We start from the raw sequence: 22219 nt of genomic DNA on the forward strand, positions 1-22219 counted from the left end.
TCTGCGAGCTGAAGGCAGTCTGTAGGAGCCACTCTCCATGCAAACCAGAACACTTCTAAGACCTGATTCAAGACTGCTACACAACCTTAGAATTGTAACTGATGATTTGTGCCTGGCAAGGGAGCCAGCTGACCAGTGAACACTATCATTCATAATAAATGAAGAATTGAACACTGTGGTCTCATTGTTTTTAATGTTGGTATTTTCGTGAATCTATAATCAGCTATTTTTTAAAAAATATTTTGATGTAAGCCTCTAGTTCCTTATATGCGACAGAAACTTGAGAAGGAAGGCCTTTTGTTTTCGTTTGGCAGTGCCACTCGACATGAACAGATGCAGGCTATTTATAGTCTCCGTCCTTCTCCACAGAAAAACTCATTTGTTTAGTTGCAGAGTCTCTGTGTTTGATTACAAGATATCCTGCATTGTATCTGTTGAGATATGACGTTTGTCCTTTTATCTGCAGCCGTTAAGATAATGTCTTTGTCATTTATTATGTTTTATAGTGAATTAAACTGATTGATTTCTTCATGTGAACTGAATTTGCTTGTAGCTCACATTTTAATACATTGCTCAGTTTAGTTTTGTGGCTTTTAAAAAGGGGTTTTGTATCTACATTCATGAACATTAGCCTAAAATTTATGTTTATCATGTCCTTGTCAGCTTTTGAAATAAAATTATGTGAATCTCATGAAATAGGTCCAAAGTATTTCCGGCTTAATCCCTGAGCTGTCTGAGTAAGATCGGGGATTAGCTGGCCCTTCCCTCACAAATGCTCTGTAAGAATCATAGGCCTGGTGTTTTCACTGTCAGATAGCATTTGTTAAAAAGAAAGAAAGAAAAGCCATGTTGGCTGGAGCTGTATAGTCCATGGTACAGCTTGTGCACAGCACACAGGAGCCCCGTTTCATTGCCAGTTCACAAAACAAAGTATAGGACTCTTGGTCTTTATAGAAACTTCATCCTAACACGTAAATGTATTGGCATAAATGAATGAAACCGTTCTTTGGTGATCCCTCCCTTATCCACAGCATCCATCAGTCGCTGGCTTCCTTGCCTTCCCGTGCTGGTTTTTCCTCTCTTCTCTTTTGTCTTTATCGGTTCTGACAGGCAGTCACCAGTCTCAAGCAGTGACTTTTCAGAGAGCCAGAGTCTGGCTTGTTGTTTGTCCTTGGGCTTGCTTCTTGTTTGACATACCTTTATTTACTCTTTTGTCTATTTTCCTCGAATTCCTGTCTCTGTCCTGTTTCTTATTTCTCAAAACTGAATGCCTACGCTACTTCCTTTCCAGCTATTCTTTTTTCAATAATTCTTGGAACTAATAAAGTGTCCCTCCGAGAAGCCTCTCCCTTCAGGTTTGACACTATAATTACTCAATTTCAAGTGCTCAAATTTTTTCATTAGGATTATTCTTTGGCATGAGTTGTTTAGAAATAACTTTTAATTTCCAAGGATGTAGCTGCTGTCATTGCTATTGTTGAGTTTGACCATGGTCTCCAGGAGCAAAGTCCATGTGTTCTCTCTTGCTGTCATTCCCGAGGGCTCATTAAGAAACATCCTTCCTACCTCTGTGACTTTATTTTCTGCCAGCTTTGGAGGTTCTGATTCCTAGAATGGGGAGCCTTCTGTCAGGAGTCCCAGCAAACTTAAAATCTTGGTGGCCACCCAATAATTTGCTCTCCTCTTGCCTCTAGGGTAGCAGGCAAACAAAGGAGTTAGGCTCTGACTGCTAGGACTAAGAAGATGGCTCAGTCAGCAAAGGGTTCACCACACAAGCTGGTGGACTTGCGTCTGGCCCTCAGAACTCATGTAAAAATCCAGAAGTAGAAGCTCACACTTGCAACCCCATGCAGGGGAGGCAGAAACAGGAGGATTCCTGGGGTTCAATGGCCACCTACCTAGCCTACTCGGTGAGCTCTAGGCTCGGGAGAGACCCTCCCGAGGATTGACCTCTGCCCTTACACACATGGTGGGAAGGGTGGGTCTTAAAGACTTGAAAAGACAATGAACTGATTTCCTTGAGGAAACAGGCTATTGTGGCTGCATAATGCAGGTAAAAAGAAATACGACTGCAACTCAGGGGATCTACTGAGCATCTCTTGCCACAAGCTGTGGTCATCTGAGAGGAGCTGAGAAAATGCCTCCATAAGACCAGGCTACAGGCAAGTGTGTAGATCATTTTCTTAAGTGGTAATTGATGGGAGTGGTACCACCTCTGGGCTGGTATCCTGAGTGCAATAAGGCTATAAGCAGCTCCCCTCCATGGCCTCTGCATCCACTCCTGCCTCCATGTTCATACCCACTTCAACTTCCTGACTTGGTTTCTCTCTACAGTCTATGCCCCCAGATGTGAAAGCCAAAGAAACCTTTTCTTCCCCAAGTTGATTTTGGCCATGCTGTTTGGTCACAGCCATAGTAATCCTAACTAAGACACCCATTTTACCTGAATAGGCAAATATTATCAACTATAGCCTGATAAAAGCATGACTAGCTACCCAAACGGACAGAAATGGGACCAAGAATGAAGCAAATAAAGAATGTATTCTACAGGAATATCAATCATAACATTTAGAACAGCTGCAACTGTAGATTCAGACTGCTGTCAATTCATCGTTCAAACTTCCTATAGGACACACAGTCATACACAAAAATCTGTTGTTGGTGTGTGTGTAGTCAACTTAATGTGAGGTGGGAATACACTTGATGACATAGGAGTGTTCTGTAAAGGACCGTGTTGATGTATTGCTCAAATCCCCTTGGGTCTCTTGATAATTTCCATGTGCTCTCTTATTTCCAGTGGTCAGGGTCTAAGTTTCATTTCTGTTGCTGTGATAAAACATCCTGTCAGAAGTCTACTTAGGCTAGAAAGACTTATTTTGGCTCATGATTTCAGGTTATAGTTCATCACTGTGGAGATGTCACAGTGGCAAGAGCTTGAAACAGTAGGTCACATCATAGGTCAAGGATGAATGGGTGCATGTGCACCGGCTTCTTGTGTATGCTCAACTCCATTTCCCCATGTGATGGTTTGAATATGCTTGACCTAGGAAGTGGCACTATTAGGAGGTATGGCCTTGTTGAAGGAAGTGTGTCACTTTGGGAGTAGGCTTTGAGACCCTTCTAGCTACTTGGAAGATAGCTTCCTCCTCGCTGCCTGGGGATGCCAGTCTTCTCCTGTTTGCCTTTAGAACAAGATGTAGTGCTCTCAACTCCTTCAGCACCATGCCTGCCTGGATACTGCCATACTCCTCACCATGATAATAATAGACTGAACCTCTAAGCCTGTAAGCTATCCCCAATTAAATGTTGTCCCTTATAAGAGTTGTCTTGGCAATGGTGTCTCTTCACAGCAATGGAAACCCTAAATAAGATTCCCCATTCTTATACAGTTCAGGACTCCCTGCCTAGAGAATGGTGCTGCCTACAGTGTTCTGGATCTTCTCACATCAGATAATTTAAGACAATCATAGTGTGCTTCACCATGTGTGCTCTTTGGTTGGTGGTTTAGTCCCTGGGAGTTCGGGGGTACTGGCTAGTTCAAAAATCTTTCCATAGACAAATCTACAGATCAACCCAATGTAGAAAATCTCTCTGAGGCTCTCTTCCCAGGTGACTCAAGGGTGTCAATTTGACAATTTAAATTGACAACCATTCCCAGAATTTATGACTTTTCTTTCTTTTTTATTCACTTTACATTCTGATCACAGTCCTCCCCACTCCTCCCAGTCCCCCCTCACATAGTCTCTCCCCTCTCCCCTCCCCTTCTCCTCTGAGAAGTAGGACCCCCCTGCTAGGTAACAACTCACCCTGACACATCAAGTCACTCTAAGACTAGGCACATCTCTTACTGAGACCAGACAAGGCAGCCCTGTTAGGGGTAACAGTATCCACAGGTAGGCAATAGAGTCAGGGACAGGCTCCTCTCCAGTTGTTGGGAGATCCACATGAAAGCCAAACTGCGCATCTGCTACATATGTGTGGGACTGGGGGTGAGGGTTGGCTCATATGATTTTTCTTTTAAGCACTGCTCTTTCTCCTCAGAGAAAGACAGAAGGATCTGCATTTCCATCCTGCCTTATATGCTTCCCAGGCAGGATTATGAAAGGCCAACACCATTTCCTAGAGTTGAGTAAGTCTCTGATATAACCTGCACTCCAGCCTTTCTCTGGGGCTCTCCTGAGAGTCATGGCCTGCAGAACTTTGTCCAGATCAGGAGCTTGTCACGTCTTCCTCGTCTGGCTTCTCTGCTCTGTTCCTGGTCTGTTTTCCACGTGTTTTCTGCAGAGAGTGCTTGCATGAACACCAGTATCTGAGGATTTTCTAGGGGAACTCAACCAAAATATCCTTTTACACGATTTCCTTCTCAAACATAGGTTGTCAAATGTTTGGGGTTATTACAGAAGGAGATTGACTCTTGCAATGGAAACATTTTTAAATGGACTGTTAAGATAAAATTCACCCACAAGGGCAGAGATAGCCCAGTTCCTTCATGGACTATAGATCAGCCATACTGCTTAGCCCTTTACTCCAACAAAGTTCCCCTTCAGTGGTCTTAGCTGTAGTTGTTTAGTACAGCACTTTATCTAGCATGTACAAGGCTCGCTCTCTCTCTCTCTCTCTCTCTCTCTCTCTCTCACACACACACACATGCGCACACATACACAAACACTCATGCACACACATACATAGCTTATTTATCTCTTTTCTGAAGTTCTGAGCTGTCACTGGGTTCCAGAAAAGAGGACAATAATTTGTTAGAAATTGAAGGGCATCTGTCTCGGTCCATTTATGTCTCGGTCCACAGAATACACCGACAAGGTAATTTATAAGCTATTGGCAGTTTATGACTGCTGACAGAGAGAGAGTCATTCTCCTTTGAAATTGAGGCCACTGGTAGGCTGCTTATGGCCACATGCACTGCCATGTACCCATGAATACGTGGGCAGCACTGGTTGGACTGGGATCTATTAATGGCAAAACTAAACAAAACAAAAAAATCCCTAAAAGAAGACGAGAGTCTGGGAGGCAGTTTGGAGGCACAGGGAAGGTGGAGGGTGGATGGGTATGATCAATACACATTGTAGAAATGTATGGAACTTTCAAAGAATAAATAAAGGAAGGCATTTCCTCCCATAGTTCAGCAGCTGAGCAGTCTCAGATCAAGCTGCTGGCATCTGCTGCTTGTCTGGTGCTTTCTTGGCATGTTCTCACAGGCAGAAGTGTCAAAGAGTGCAAACCTATTCTCCCTGCCCCAACCATTGTGTGTGTGTGTGTGTGTGTGTGTGTGTGTGTGTGTGTGTGTGAGAGAGAGAGAGAGAGAGAGAGAGAGAGAGAGATGTATGATGTATGGATAGAAGACATCATCCACCTTATTTCTTTAAAACTAGGGTTCTCACTAGGCTGGTGGTGAGCAAGCTACAGTGACTGTCCTATTTCCACTCTCCAAAGATCTGGGAAACCCACAAAAGTGGCCATGCCTCATATCCAAAGGACTCTAAATCCTACTACAGAGACACTTGCTCAACGATATTCACTGTTGCTCTATTCATAATATCCAAAAATTGAAACTAGACTAGATGTCCATCTGTGGACTACTAGGTAAAGAAAATTTACACCATAGAATATTTATTACTCAGCTGTAAAAAAATGAAATCATAAAATTCTCAGATAAATGGATGGAGCTAGGGGGGAAAAATCATCCTGAGTGAGGCAACCCATGTGTGCTCTATCCTCCCTTAAAAGTGATTAGCTAGCCGTTAAGTCCTTGATAAGCAAGCCACAGTCTATGTACCACAGAGATTAGATATAGGGTAAGGGCCTAGAGGGAGGAAAAGCGCTCTCTAAGAAGAAATAAAATAGATAGTTACGGACGGGTGGCAGGAGAATGACTGGAACAGGAGGCTCAAGCAGAGAAGAGGGAGGACGGAAGGAGGGGAGGAACACCAGGAGGGACAGTTAAAACTAAGGGCCATTTTAGGGGTCATATGGAAACCTACTTTTGTAGAAGTTTCTTAAAATATATACATATATAAAGGAAATCTAAATTTGAACCATCAAACATCAGAGGAGATAAAGCCCCAACCAGACATCTCTTGCCACCAAATGAAACCTCAAGTGCTAGGAACGGGTTACATCTAAACAAGTTGCTGGCCAAGAGGACCCAGGTGGAAATCTCCAAACCTTCCAGGCTGATGCCAGGGCTATTGGTTGCTCTCTACAAACTGATGGTAAGGCTCTGTTGCTGAAAACACCTATATAACTCACTGAACATGGAGAAGTCGAGCGAGTGCCTAACCAGAGTCTTCCCTCCTACTGATTGGTGTTCTTGGTATGGGAAGGTATGCTGCATACTTCCAGAGGAGAAAGGCAAACACCAAGCCAGCTACAAGCCCTTCAGTCTGCAGCGGTGACCTGGTGACCTGCCTGAAAGATATGCTGTTGCAATAATGGCACAAAAGTTGTGATAGCAACCAACTGACATCTGACTAGAATTAAGGCCCACACTATGAGATGGAACCCTTGCCCAACACTGCCCAGGTAGCCAAGGACCTGAGACTAGATAGGTTATGAGCCTAGGGGAAAACCAAATAATGCTGTTCTAAGGGACATAGCTATAAATAGACTCCTGGTGGCATTCTGCTATACCCATAGATCAGTGCCTTGCTCAGCCATCATCAGAGACGCTTCCTCCTGCAGCAGATGGGAACAAATACTGGACCAAGTGTAGAGAATGAGAGACCTTGGGATACTCCTAAACGAGATGTCTCCACCAAACCCCTCCTCTCAGAGCTCAGAAAACTCTGTAGAAGAGGAGGCGGGAAGATTGTAAGAGCCAATGGGGATGGAGGACACCAAGAAAGCACGGCCTTCTAGACACAAAAGGACTGATGCACATATGAATTCACAGAGACTGTGGCAGCGTGCACAGGGCATGCGCATGTCTAAGCTAGATGGGGTCCCAGTGCTGAAAGGAGAAGTAGACAAGAACCCCTATCCCTATCAGATCCTGTCTCCAATTGATGCCTGCATTCAAATGAAAAACTAGTCCTCTCCAGTGGAGTCTCAGTGGGTATGCAAACCACACTTAAGGGCAGGCACCTTGCAAGGCAGTCAATGGCCAACACAAAGTGAACTCACTGATATTTGGGGCTTTTTGTTTGTTTGTCACACACTGCTTTATCTGGACTTTTTTTTCTTAATTTTTTTTTTTTTACTTCACAGATCTTTTGCTTATATGTTATGGTTTTCAATTTTGTTTTGTGTATTTTCTGTGTATGTGAAATATCTGTGTCTCTGGGTCTGCGCTTCTTGTGTTTTAACTTTGGCTTTTTTTTTTTCTGTTTTTGTTTTATCTTATTTTGTTTTATTTTTTAGATGCCTGTTTGTATGAGAGAGAGTGTGTGTGTGTATTTGGGTATTTAGGTGGGTACAGAAGTGGAAAGGACCTGAGAGGAGTTGGGAGAGTAGGAACCATAATCAGAATATTCTTTATGAAAAAAATCTATTTCTGATTTTTAAAAACACAGCTGTGGCTGGCTATTTAGATAGTGATGGGGATTTTTACTCAGGCCCTCAAACCTGTGCAGTAGATGCGCTTCATGGATGAATCCTCCCCTCCCCCCAAGCCCCATCTCCTTAGAGCACCGCTAGCTCATCCATGCGACCAAGTCTTCCTGACCCAGACACTTCCCAGCAAGTTTTACCTCTGAACACTACTGCATGTGTCTACCTTTATAACAGATAACAAGCATTAAAACCAAATGCAGCCTGGAAATCCCTCCCTCCAGGATATCTTTTGCCCTCAGGACAGGGAAACCAGTCTATACTGGAACATGAGTTTAGTAAGAATTCAATATGGCAGCACATGCCTGTAGTCCCAGAACTCAGGAGACAGGCAAGATGATGGCCAAATCCTCCAGGCCATCATGGTTTACAGAGCAACTTCCAACCAGTCAACATAGGGAGAACTTGCTTCAGTTTAAGAGAGAGAGAGAGAGAGAGAGAGAGAGAGAGAGAGAGAGAGAGAGAGAGAAGAAGGAGGAGGAGGAGGAGGAGGAGGAGGAGGAGGAGGAGGAGGAGGAGGAGGAAGAGGAGGAAGGGGAGGAGGAAGAGGAGGAAGGGGAGGAGGAAGAGGTGGTGGAGGAGGAGGAGGATCTAAGGAGGAGATTCTGAGGCATAATGTAAGTGCAGTCTCCTTTCCTTTGCTGGATTCCTACCAGCATACAATTCAAAGATGTCTCATCTCACTGAAGAATTTCAGAAAGTAGGGCAGAGGGGCAGAATGCATTAGAAAACTTGGTAGAAGGGAAGATGGGATTTTTCCTACCAGGGCCCTTACTGTTCCTTATGCGGAGGTCCTAATATCCTCTACATTCCAGCCTGTCCATGCAGAACTCCATTAAGCTACATACCTGTGCCCTCCTGCCTTCACAAATGGAGAAAGCACCTTAGGTAGATCCCTGGGGCTAGTCCCTGAGGTCTGAGCCACAAGTAAGAGATCCAGCCCCTCATAGCAACAAGCAGAGGACCCCACTGCCCAGTTGAGTCTTGAGAGACTCATACCCTCTAAAGAGTCACACCATTTGGCCAGACAGGAACTACTTAGTTTCTCTGTGATAATGGTTAGAAAGCGGACCTTTATCAAATATCTCATCTGTGTCTGCATGAAGGGCATGGGCAGGAAGAGGCATGAAGCCTCTGGTAGGAACCAGAACCCGCTTTGCCAGCCTTGTGTGAGGTCAGAGAGTGTAGTTGCTTACATCCTTCATCCCTTTTATACTGACTCCTCCTCCTTCCTTCATCTTCCCCTTCCTTTCCCTCCTCCTCCCTTCACCCCTCCTCCTTCCCATTTCCCTTCTCCCTTTTCTCCTCCCATCCTCTCTTTCAGTCCTCCTTCCTTGTCCCTCCTCCTCCTCTTTGTCCTGTCCTCTTCCCTCACCCTCCAGTCCCTCCTTCTCTCTATTTCTGTGTCACTTTAATTTTTTTTTCTTCCCTGCTCTGTACCTTCATTTACTCTTTAGTATACAAGTATCTCTTAGAACAGGGTCCCAAACCCACCATACCAGGGGCATTTTTACAGCTTGCCTGTTTAACTCAGTCAGTCTGCATAACAAAATCTGCTGTTAGACAGGGCATCGCTGGGCTGGAGAGACGACTCTGCAGTTAAAGGTTAGGGTGACAACCAAAAATATAAGAAAGGGCATTTGCATTTTATCTGTTTCTCCTATTTCTTTTTTTAATATGTTTTTTAATTAAATCTTCTCTTTGATAATTCCATACACATAAAATGCATTGTGGTTACTCTCAGCCCCCTCACTCCCACCTCTGTCAACATAAACCTCTTTTTGTTAGTTCCTTTATAATATCATGCATTCTTGCTTTGGTTTGTGACCCTCTGAGTTGAAACGAAATCATCTGTGACCAGAGGTTTGGAACTGTTCATGTGCCTGTTGGATACATGACTTAAAATAATGACTGCTCCCTACCCCCAGAATCCACCAGTAGCCAATAACTCAGCAGAGAGAGAGGTACCCCCTCCTGAGCCCATCCCTAATCAATGATTGGCTGTTGCCAGATGCAGTCCTCTGTATATTCAGTGCGTGATTGCAATAGCTACATCATGCTAGAAGATGGAATTCAGAGCCCTTCTTTCTCTTTTCTGTCTTCTCTTCCACAATGTTCTCTGAGCCATACAGAGGATGATATAAACATCCTGCATACGGGTTAATACTTGACTTTCCCTATTCTCAGCACCTAAAGCACCCGTGAGTCCCAGCATCCTCCATCATTCGTCATGAAGAGCAGCTTCTCTGACTGACATTTCTTTGTGGATATGCACATTAAGCTTAGAAGGCATTTTGGGGCCATCTCAATTTGGCTACACAACAGTAAGCTCTTTCAGTGGGATCTAACGCCTCCTCAGCCATGGACTTTTGGCTGGGTTTACAGAGCCTGGCATGAATTCTTTCCTGTGGTGTGGGCCTCTTATCCAAGCCAAGACTCATGATTATCCTAATAATAGCCATACCATGATTGTACCAGTGAGTACATCTTGCCTGGCAAGTTGGCATTGCAGTTCACGGGATTCATAGTTGGGTAAGATTTTCTCCCCTAGTAGCCTGCCATCCTGTCCTGAGACTGTGAGAGCCATCCAGCAGGAAGGAATCGTCCAGGTCACTTCCAACTTGATTTGTTTATACCTTACAATAAAGATGTGTAGTGTCATCAGCAATAGGGTCTTTTGAACTCGTTCCATTGGGCGACCAAAAAGAATGGCAGGAGCCTGTGTTGTTTTGAGAGCCTCTGAGGCTTCTGCTCTCAGCCACCTAAGTTCCTACTGGAATGGCCCATTAACATCCTGCTTACAGCATTCAATTGCTTTCTTAGTCCAAAATAGTCTCCATTTCTCCAAAGCAAAAAACAAACAAACAAACAAACAAACACAATATGGTCGGGTCTGTCACAGAAATAGCTCAGTCTCTGGACTTCTGTCTCAGTTACTTTTACTATTACTATGATGAAACACCATGACCAAGGCAACATAGACCAAAGAGTTTATTTAGAAATTATAGTTTCAGAGAGGGAGTCCATGAACATCATGGTGAGGGGAGCAGTCAGCAGGCAGGCAGATAAGGCTCTGGTGGAGCCTGAGAATTAACATCTGATCCACAGGTATGAGGCAAAGAGAAAGAGACATTGTCAATGGCATGAGCTTTTGAAACCTCAAAGCCTACCCCCAGTGACACACCTCCTTCGAGTCCACACCTTCTAGTCCTTCCCAAACAGTTCCACCAACTGAAAAACAAGCATGCAAGTATACGATCCTGTGGGGCCATCCTTATTCAAACCAAATTATATGATGCTATGAAGATCCTAATGACTTCGCCAGAAAACTCCTAGAATGGATTAATACTTTCAGTAAAGTGGTGGGATACAAAGCCAACATACAACAAGCCATCCTTTTTTTTTTTTTTCTTTGCTAATGATAGATCCACAGGGAAATAAGTCAGGGGGAAGTTCCATTCCAAATAGCCTCAAAAAATACCTTCGGGCAACCCTAACCAAGGAAGTGAAGAAGACAGGAAAAGGTGGTAAGACCTCCTATGCTCACGCACAGGTAGAATCATTATCATCAGAAATGACCAAATTACCAGGAGAAATTCAGAAAGTCAGGACAGTCTCAATCAAAATCCTCATGTCATTCTTCATTTGTCCAAAGGGGTTACTGCTGAGGTCTTCCGCCTGTGAAACCATGTGATTATTCAAGGGCGGCTGTTGTTGGGGAGTGGGTGGGAGAGCAGGAAGGTGTTGTTGTTGCTGCTGCTGTTGCTGCTGCTGCTGCTGCTGGGCAGTACAAGGAAGAAGGTCCCAGACAGACTGGGGTAAAGTGACCTGGTAGCATACTTGAGAGGCACCTAGTGCCATGCCTGGCCTGCACTGTCGCCTGCACTGCTGCCAATGCTGTCACCTTGGAAGATGAAGATGGAGATTCCACTGAAGCTGCTGGCTTTGGTGACAGGTGGTCGCATACTGTGGACAATGCCATCTGAGTCTGTGCCGCTCCAAGACCATGGCTCCAGGGATTTGAGTTCGCTCTCTGTGCTGCTATGTTGGCTGCTTGATGTGCTGCTCAGCCCTTCCCGGTTTCCCCTGATGTCATTTAGATATCCATTCTGGCCAGTCTGTCAGGCAAGTACTCTCTCTCTCAGACCCTTTAATATTCCTCCTCTCTCTTCTATTGACTTGCTTCTCCTTCCACACTGCAATAGAACTTTCATCTGGTTACCATCTCAGTCCATACTGGCATCATCGCTCTTGAGAATGAATCTCTGTTAAAATTCTGTATGCTTCTCATCTTTTATATGTTCTGAGAACCCCTGTTCAGGGATCCCCATGTTGGTGGTTTTGTTGATGATGACAGCTTTCTCTGTTTGATCAACATTGTGGTCCGTCCCAAAATAGGCAGCCTCTCGGTGTAACAGCATCCGGTGATACGAGGTCATTTGAGGGAGCTTCTTGAACTGGTTATTGTCACCGATGAAGTCCAGAATCTCTTGCTCTAACTTTAGCCGCAGCATTCTGTCCCTTGGGTTCTTTTTCAGTGTATTTACAAGAAATTCATGTAGCTCTATTTCGGTGGAGTCGGTATGTTCTTGGCTGGAGTCTCTGGATAGCATCTTCCTCGGGACCTTTTCTTTGCTTTTGTCCTTGTCTTCCTTTTCAGAGACATCTTTTGTGGACTTTTCTTCCTCCTGTCAGAGTGGCAGTTGTGCTGTGCAGTTGAATTGCATTCTGGGTGTCTAGTGGGCCATCGGCAAATGGAGTGAAGGATTTCTCACATACTGCCAGACTGTACACCTTGAACTTGAACTTGGAATTAGACATGGCTCTTTTCCTGGCATGGCCATGACTGGATGTCTGTCTCTGTGTCTCCTGATGCAGACCGTTCTCTCCATCCTCCTTCCCAACTTCTTCCTTACTTGGAGTTTATATATAAATTTATTTTGTTTACAAATTCTTCCACCAGTTTTTTTTCTGATTCTTTCATTATTTCCAGAGTCTCCTGAGTAGTGTTACTGTTAGACATGGTCTGCAGCAGGGTATAGCAACTTCGATGGATTTCTGAATAAATGTTCAGTCTCCATGAGTCCAGTGCTGATGTGGCATCTCATTTAAGAAACAAGTTTTAACAGGTTCAGAGGTTCAGTTCATTATCATCAAGGTAGGAGCATGGCAGCATCCAGACAGCCATGGTGCAGGAGGAGCTGAGAGGTCTATATCTTCATCAGAAGGCTGCTAGTGGAAGACTCAAAATTTACTTTTAATAAGGGTTCTGAAATTCTTCAACATACCTTCTAGCCCACCATCCAAAAGTAGGGAGAAACGATGGTAAATAGGACAAGGGGATGTGGATCTGGTTTTTAAAAAAGATTTATTTATTTTATGTATATGAGTACACACTGTAGTAGCTGTACAGATGGTTGTGAGCCTTCATCTGGTTGCTGGGAATTGAATTTAGGACATCTGCTTGCTCTGGTCAGCACCGCTCCCTCAGTCCCTTCTCACTCCTGCTCAAAGATTTATTTATTATTATAAATAAATTCACTGTGTCTGTCTTCAGACACACCAGAAGAGGGTGTCATATCTCATTACAGGTGGTTATGAGCCACCATGTGGTTGCTGGGATTTGAACTCAGGACCTTCAGAAGAGTAGTCAGTGCTCTTACCTGCTGAGCCATCTCACCAGCCCATGGACCTGTTTAGAAGTAGTTCTTTGAGGTGACTCCAATCTCTGTTTATCAGGATACCAGCAGTCCAGTTCATTTGTGTCCAGATACCAAAAATGCATCGGCATCAGTAGCAAGATGTAGGGGAAACTGCCAGGCCTCCACTTCATAGGCACAATGAGCCATGGGAGCAACCAGGACCAGCTGAGATGCCAGGAAGAGTTCTCTTCCCAACAAATCAAAGATCATTGAAGATGAAGACTGGAGAGCAACAAAGCATTGCAAAGCTAGCTATGCAAACATGCTGTCGCTGTCTGTTGAGTCTTATTTACACTTTCTTCAAGCATCATGTATCTTCCCAAGGGTCTTACCTCGGCAAAACAACATGTGAGTCTGCCTTTCCACTTGAGTCTGTGTCAGCAAAACACCACATGAGCATTGTCACCCGACATTTCCAGAAATTCCACTTCACCAATTGATGAATATGGAAATGCTTACATTTGGTTTCATACCTTGGCTGCAGGTTCAAGTGGAACCCAGTGGTTGCAGAGTGATGAAGGCCATCCTGCCTTCAGCATTTGGAAGTCCCATCTTCTCAGCCTGAAGAGGGAGCTTCAGGAAAACATGGTTTCTGGAAAGGAAAGAACCATAATTCCTGATACTACTTCTCACAGAGTCCATGAAGCTCCTGCAGCGGGAGCAAAAGCAAACCTCTCCCTCCCTAGTGATTATGTCACTGTGGGCTTCCAAGTCCAGCTGTACAGAGTCCTTGTTTGTCAAAAGTACAAGGAAATCAGATCCTCTAGAAATTTATTTTCTAGAGGTCCAAATGCAAAGCGTTTAAATGTCTCTCAATCCTAATTGAGTACAAGGAGTTGGCGTTCTGATGGATTTTGATTTAAATCAAGTCAATGGCTTATTCAAGTATCTTCACCATCACACATATCCCATCTATGCGTTTAACTGTCTTGTTTCAGTAATGAGGAAATTGTGAGAGACAAAAATCCAAACCAAACCAAACCAAACCAAACCAAAACAAAAGAATTCCCTTGTGACTGTGGCAATGGTAGATCATATGCCTACCACTCATGAGGTTTGGTTCCTGTGGTGGCTTGAATGAAAACGGCCGCATCAGCACATAGAGAGTGACACTATTAGGAGCTGCGGCCTTGTTGGAGTAAGTTTAGTTGTGTTGGAGGAAGTATGTCACTGGGAAGTGGACTTGGAAGTCTCAGAATCTCAAGTCAAGCCCAGTGGTCCACTGACTCTTCCTCCTGCCAATTGATTCGCATGTAGAACTCTCAGCTTCTTCTCCAGCACCATGTCTGCCCCCATGCTGCCATGCTTCCTATCATGAAAATAATGGACTAAACCGATTAAATTTTTTTTTCATAAGAGTTGTGGTGGTCATGGTGTCTCTTCACAGCAATAAAAATCAAACCAAGACAATCCCTTTCACACACATACAAAGTTTACCTTTGTTCTCATCCTGATTCCCAAATGGAGCTTTGGGAGTGAAGCTGTGATCCTGTGATTTCTACTTTAGATATTAGTTGGAAATATTTTTTAAATCTTCTAAGGAGGGCATGAAATGGGCAATTGAAAGTCAGAGGCTCATTGCTAGGGTGATGGCTCAGTTAAGACATGGACTACGTAAGTATGGGAACCTGTGTCAGTCCCAGGATCCATCTCTAAAAGCCGCTCATGGTGCTGCATGCTTGCAGTCTCAGCACTGGAAAAGTGGAGGCAGTTACTATAGACTCTCCGGAGAGCCCGACCACTCAGCCAGCTCCAGGACAGTGAGAGGTTCTATCTATACAAGGCAAATAAATGGCTCCTGAAGAAAAACACGTAGAGTTGACTTCTGGCCTCTATACACATACATCTGTGTTCATGCACACCTGAATACATATGTGCACCCGAACAGCCACAGATGTATACACACATGCACACACACACACACACACACACACACACACACACACACACACACACACAGAGGTGGTGGGGGAGAGAGGGAGGGAGAGAGAATAAGCCTAGAATCCCAGCACTTGGGAGGACTGCTATCAGTTTGAGGCCAGCCTGGGCTAAAGAGGAGGGGAGGAGAGGAGAGGAGAGGAGAGGAGAGGAGAGGAGAGGAGAGGAGAGGAGAGGAGAGGAGAGGAGAGGAGAGGAGAGGAGAGGAGAGAGGAGGGGTAAAAGGAGTGGGGTAGGAAGGAAAAGTGAGGGAAAGAAAAGGGAGGGGAGAGGGGAGGGGAGGAGAGGGAAGGGGAAAGAAGGGGAGTGGGAGGGAGAGGAGGGGAGGGGAGCGGAGGAGAAACTGGGTAAACTACACCCGGGCACATCATGATCAATTCCTATAAACTAAAAGACAAAGGCTTCTTGAAAGATATGGAAGCAGACACATGTCACTTACAGGGGACAAGTCACACAACTCCTTTTCTCATCAGAAACCATGAAGCCTGAGGAAGTGACACACATTGTCAACGTGCTGAAAGAAAAGACCTGCCAATTTAAAGCTCTGTAAACAGAACCTTCAGAAATGTAGGTAAAATAAAGACATCCTTGCATTCTTGATAACTAAAAGAATCCTAAGAGAACGAAGCTGATCTGTTCTAAGAGAGATGATTGTGCCGATTATTAGACTTAAAAGAATGAGACTCTACACGCACTGCTGTGAACAAATCTCTGTGGTTTGTTGTGTATAAAAAGCAAATTGCAGAACAAAACGCCCATTACAGCACTAGTCATGTTAGTAAAGGCTCTCACATGCTCACAAGCATCTGTGCTCAACCCATGTGCCTTCAGGGAGGCCCAGAAGTGTATCACAGTTAAAATGTCACTGGAAATACAGAGGCATAACAGTGGCAAAGGGAAATTTTATGTGCATTTTAAATTTTATCACAACTATGTATTCTCGTACTTTAAAAAAACTGGTTTGTAATGGTGGCATGTGGGAAGACAGTGCAAAGGTTCCTCCATCTTTTTTCTTGCTGAGGCCATTATCGGTTTAACTAGAATTTGATCTCCTTAATGGAGAATCTCATGGAAAACTACCCAGCTTTAGTCCAGGAACCAAAGATCAGGATGTCCTGGCTAACTTATCTTCTGTTAAACTACCTGCTTGCACCAAACCCTCTCCAGCTAAGGGCTCTTCTTAGCTTCTGTTAAAACTGCTGGATTTACCAGGCATTGGTGGCCTGTGCCTTTAATCCCAACATTCAGGAGGTATTGAAGCCAGCCGGGTTTACTGAGTGGGTTCCAGGACAGCCAGGTCTACACAGGAAAACCCTTTCTGGAAAAACAAACTAACAAAAAACCCCATTATTTAAAACTATTTGCAAGACACTGAAACTTATAGAGGAGAAAGTGGGGAAAAGTCTCGAAGATATGGGCACAGGGAAAAAATTCCTGAATAGAACAGCAATGGCTTGTGCTTTAAGATCGAGGATTGACAAATGGGACCTCATGAAACTGCAAAGCTTCTGCAAGGCAAAAAAACACCGTCAATAAGACAAAAAGACCATCAACAGATTGGGAAAGGATCTTTACCTATCTTAAATCAGATAGGGGACTAATATCCAATATATATAAAGAACTCAAGAGGGTGGACTCCAGAAAATCAAATAGCCCCCTTAAAAGATGGGGCTCAGAGCTGAACAAAGAATTCTCACCCGAGGAATACCGAAAGGCTGAGAAACACCTGAAAAAATGTTCAACATCCTTAATCATCAGAGAAATACAAATCAAAACAACCCTGAGATTCCATCTCACTCCAGTCAGAATGGCTAAGATGAAAAATTCAGGTGACAGCAGATGCTGGCGAGGATGTGGAGAAAGAGGAACACTCCTCCATTGTTGGTGGGATTGCAAGCTTGTACAACCACTCTGGAAATCAGTCTGGCGGTTCCTCCGAAAATTGGACATAGTACTACCAGAGGATCCAGCAATACCTCTCCTGGGCATATATCCTGAAGATGTCCCAACCGGTAAGAAGGACACATGCTCCACTATGTTCATAGCAGCCTTATTTATAATAGCCAGAAGCTGGAAAGAACCCAGATGTCCCTCAACAGAGGAATAGATACAAAAAAAATGTGGTACATTTACACAATGGAGTACTACTCAGCTATTAAAAAGAATGAATTCACGAAATTCCTAGGCAAATGGTTGGACCTAGAGGGCATCATCCTGAGTGAGGTAACCCAATCACAAAAGAACTCAAATGAAATGTACTCACTGATAAGTGGATATTAACCCAGAAACTTAGTATAGCGAGATATAAGGTACAATATGTAAAGCATATGAAACTGAAGAAGAACGAAGACCAAAGTGTGGACACTTTGCTCATTCTTAGAATTGGAAACAATCACCCATGGAAGGAGTTACAGAGACAAAGTTTGGAGCTGAGACAAAAGGATGGTCCATCTAGAGACTGCCATATCCAGGGATCCATCCCATAATTAGCCTCCAAGCGATGACACCATTGCATACACTAGCAAACCTTTGTTGCAAGGACGATGATATAGCTGTCCCTTGTGAGACTAGGCCGGGACCTAGCAAACACAGAAGTGGATGCTCACAGTCAACTATTGGATGGATCACAGGGCCCCCAATGGAGGAGCTAGAGAAAGTATCCAAGGAGCTAAAGAGATCTGCAACCCTATCGGAGGAACAACATTATGAACTAACCAGTACCCCAAAGCTCTTGACTCTAGCTGCATATGTATCAAAAGATGACCTAGTCGGCCATCACTGGAAAGAGAGGCCCATTGGTCAGGTAAACGTTATATGCCCCAGTACAGGGGAATGCCAGGGCCAAAAAATGGGAATGGGTGGGTAGGGGAGTGGGGGGGGGGACTTTTGGGATAGCATTGGAAATGTAATTGAAGAAAATACGTAATTAAAAAAAAAGAAAAAAAAACTATTTGCTTTTGCAAAGCCCCCATGTGGCTGTGGAAAGAGATGACAAGATGTGGATTTTGCCCTTAAAAACTCCATGTTAGAGATACTGGGGGCCACATCTACGTCCCCAAACAATTGGGTGTGTTCCCAGCTAGATGGAGTAAAGACTTCGAATTGGCTTTATCTGAATGTAAAGCCAATTGAAACTATCATCTCTGGTGAGCTCCCCATAATAGTAGGGACTCTAAGATTGTAGGTCCTGGCCATCAGTGCACTGTAAAACTCATGTGGGTCTCAGTTCAGGTTTTCTTTTTACTGTGTTTCATACAAACAAAACACAACACAATGCAACACTTGGGAGCCCGAGAGGCTACCTAATAGTTAAAAGTACATATTGCTCTTGCAGAGGACCCAAGTTTGGTTCTCAGGACCCATATCAGGTGGCTCACAATTGCCTGTAACTCAGCTCCAGGGCATCTGGCCACTCCATAGATAGCTGTACTCATATGTATATGCTCTCCAACACACACAAACACACACACACACACACACACACACGCTTAAAATGTTTTTAAAAAATAGTTTCAAAAAAGAGACCAGATTTTAAGTTCACTACAACCCTGAGAGGAGTGCAGAAATTCCCACATACTCTAGACCATCACACCATCATTTCCACCAGAGCAGGAAAGTCATCACTGATGAGCCTATGCCGACAGGACATGTGTGAGGGCTAAAGTTATGTCTTATATTTTAATTACTCTGCTTAAGAGATCTATAAAACACAAATGCCTCTAACCTGTAAGTCCCACTTGCCCAAGGACAGGTAACCTCCTGAATGCTGGGGGCTGCTATTCATGAACGACCACAAGTCAAGTGTTTTCTCTTCTGTAAACAAGGTTGGTTGCCCCAGCTGCTCAGAGAGTGCTTGGTCCCATGTAGGTGGGAGCTATGGAGGCAGGAAGTACATCAGGGTGTGTGCTAGTACTGGACAAAGATAGGAAACATGTGGCCTGGTGGGGGTTGCCTTTATGAACATCTGACTAACTTGATTTGTGAGCCGTCTCTGGGAATCTTGAGTCTTGGGTACTGACCTAGCCAGTATCCTGACTTTATTTGATAAAGTTTGCTTCAAACTTGGCTCAAAAAATATGGTGATGGTCTTATTTTCATCTGGTGGAGTTAACACATAAGCCTGGATGTCCATGGTTTACAGCAGGGCCCACTGCTGAGAGTTGTGCCATTTGAATAACTGTGATATAGTGGCATGTCTTTGTCTAAACTATCATACAGAGCAATTTCATTGCCCTAAAATCCTCTTTACCTCCCCCGCTCATCCCTCCCTTTACCACAGCATTCCATACCCACCCACTGGTCAGCTTCACTGTCACCATAGTTTTGCTATCCCAGGATGTGACACCCTTAGAATCACAGTGTCATTTCCAGAATGGCTTCCTTCACTCAATCACACGCCATCAGTCTTTCTCCGTGGATTTTCATGGAGAATAACTTTAATTTTTTGAGCAGTAAATAACATTCCTTTGTCTAAGATGGTGATGCAGCCCAGTGTTTGAGCACTTGATTTCTGAGGCAGGGTAAAGAGACAGAAGGCAGAAAGAGACAGGTGTCTGACCTTCAACAGATGGGACTGTGTTTATTAGCACACACAACAAGCAAGGGTCAGCCTCTCTCCTGTGGGAAATTGAGGGCTCTGCCAAGGGGAAAAGCTGACTGTGACCCTGTGTAGGAGCAGAGTGAAGGGCTTAGAAAGAGGGGAGATGTTGCAGTTTCTCTCCTGAAGCTTCTCCTTCCAGAAGTTCTTTGCTTAAGGCAAGACAGGCTGTCTCAGCTGTCATTCCTTTGTAGGATGACTGTACAAGGTTTTCCTCTTTGGAATCCTGTCTCACTACCAAGGCAATCTATGAGTGTGCAGCCCCGGGTTCAATCCCCACCACTGACAAATAAACACACAAATACTACTATCAAACTTCCTTAAGCAAATAATATTATTCCGTTGTCTGGATACCCCATAGTTTACTCCCCTACCTACTCAAACAGTCATGATGAGTGAGGATGAACGCCCACTGCTCACACATATGCAAAAAACCTGCTTAGTTTTGCAAAGAGCCATCAAATTCTCTTTCAGAATTCTGTGCATTGTGCTTTCCCAGCAGCAGGGAACAGCCACTCCTGTTGTTGTTCCACAGCCTACTAACATTAGCTGCAGCCAGGAATTTTGGGTTTGGCCTTTCCAATAGGTGTGTTGTGCTGTCCCTCCATCCTCTTGTCTTGCATTTCCCTGGTGAGGAAAAGACTAGAAAACCTCTAAACATGCTTGTTTATCATTTGCATATCTCCTTTGGTGAGGTCTGCTTAGATCTCTAGTACATTTTTAATCTGGTTGTTTTCTTACCACCAAAGTTTTAAGAATCCTTTGAATAGTGTATATATAAATCTTTATCAAATAGATACAGATTACAAACAATTTCTTTTAGTTGCTGAGTGAGGAGAGGTGGGATAGAATAGGAAATACTTGTCATTCACCTGAAATTCTAATTTCTTGGCGGTGGGGGGGGGGGGGTCCTGTATTTGCTAAATCTGATAATTGTAACTTCTGTGCCCTCTGAGTATTTCTCATGAGCTATGCCTCAGAAATGCGACATGTCTATGTTGGGTTTTGTCAACTTAACACACAAACCTAGAGATATGTGGGAAGAGAGAATCTGAATTGAGAAAATGCCTGTGAGCAATCCTGTGGGGAGATATATATATATGTGTGTGTGTGTGTGTTTGTGTGTGTGTGTGCTGAGCCATACCTGGGGAGACAGCCAGTAAGCAGCACATCTTCACAGCCTCTGCATCTGCTCCTGCAGCCACTAACTTGTGTTCCTGCCCTAACTCCCTTCAGGGATCGACTGTGGTCTAGTACAATGAGTTACTAGATTATATGGTAATTCTGTTTTTAAGTCTTTGTGGAACCACAGTGCCTTTTCTACGTGGAGGTGTTCAAACACTCACGCTGTTAATTTATTAAAGAATCCCTTGGCTTTCTGTCCTCTCAAGATGAGTGTCTTCTGGCCAGACAAAGCCCCTGGTGGGGACTTGCCACAAACTACTGTTTGCGGAAATATTGAACACTGATGGGAAATGAGAACCAGCATTGTTGGCTACAGTGCTTGCTCCCCATCACAGATTTGTATGCACTCCACTGACATCCACATTGTCCTTAGCTCCCTTTGGTTTAAATGGCCAACTTCCTTAAGTCATTCTTATCTCAATATTCTGCTAAACACTGGAGAAATAGGAGTCTGCAGAGATGGACAAGAGTCCGTCGTGTGACCCATGTACTCTCTTCTGTGCTGTCCCCAGATGGCCCAAAGACAGAAGGACATCTGTCCCTCTCACTTAATGTCAGTCAGTGACACTTGCACCAATTAGTATCAACCATCATCTACAGCCAGGCCATGCATTTAACCAGCCATTCCTTTTCATTTTTTTAATTATTGATTTTATTTTTGAGATTATAATACAATCTCATCCCTTTCTCCTGCCCTTTCTTTCCTCCAAACTCTCCCATAACCTTTACATGCTCTCCTTTAAATTCCTGGCCTCTTTTGTCATTAATTGTTGTTACACGAGGATCTATATGTATTTGCACATATATATTCCAAAGGATAGCCTTCCCAATCTGAATAATGGTACTTGTATGTATGTTTTCAGGGCTGACCATTTGGTCTTGGACAACTGATTGGTGTCCTCTTTTCCCCAAGCTTAGACCATTTCTCCTGCTCACCGCATTCCTAATGTCTGTAGCTCTTGGTCTATAGTTGAGACCCTGTGGGCTTCCCCCCACCCCCATCTCCTTTAGCATGTCTGGTGCTGGTGTTTTTGTTCAGCTCATGTTTGGCAGCATGTTTGGCAGCATGCTGGTGAGACTTTATGGGTATAACATTTGACATTACTCGGACACATGATCTCACAGTTAACTCCATGATCCCACGGCTCTTACTGTCTTACTCCATGATCCCACGGCTCTTACTGTCTTTCTGCCTCTGCTCTGCTTTGTTTCCTGAGCCTCAGATCCAGTTTAT

At 44.1% G+C, this 22219-nt stretch overlaps 1 pseudogene; it reads right to left on the reverse strand.

The window, feature by feature from the left end:
* On the reverse strand, positions 11205-12695 carry Gm6852 (predicted gene 6852; annotated as a pseudogene).

This window comes from Mus musculus, chromosome 14 (genome assembly GCF_000001635.26).
Source record: "Mus musculus strain C57BL/6J chromosome 14, GRCm38.p6 C57BL/6J".
Taxonomy (NCBI): Eukaryota; Metazoa; Chordata; class Mammalia; order Rodentia; family Muridae; genus Mus; species Mus musculus.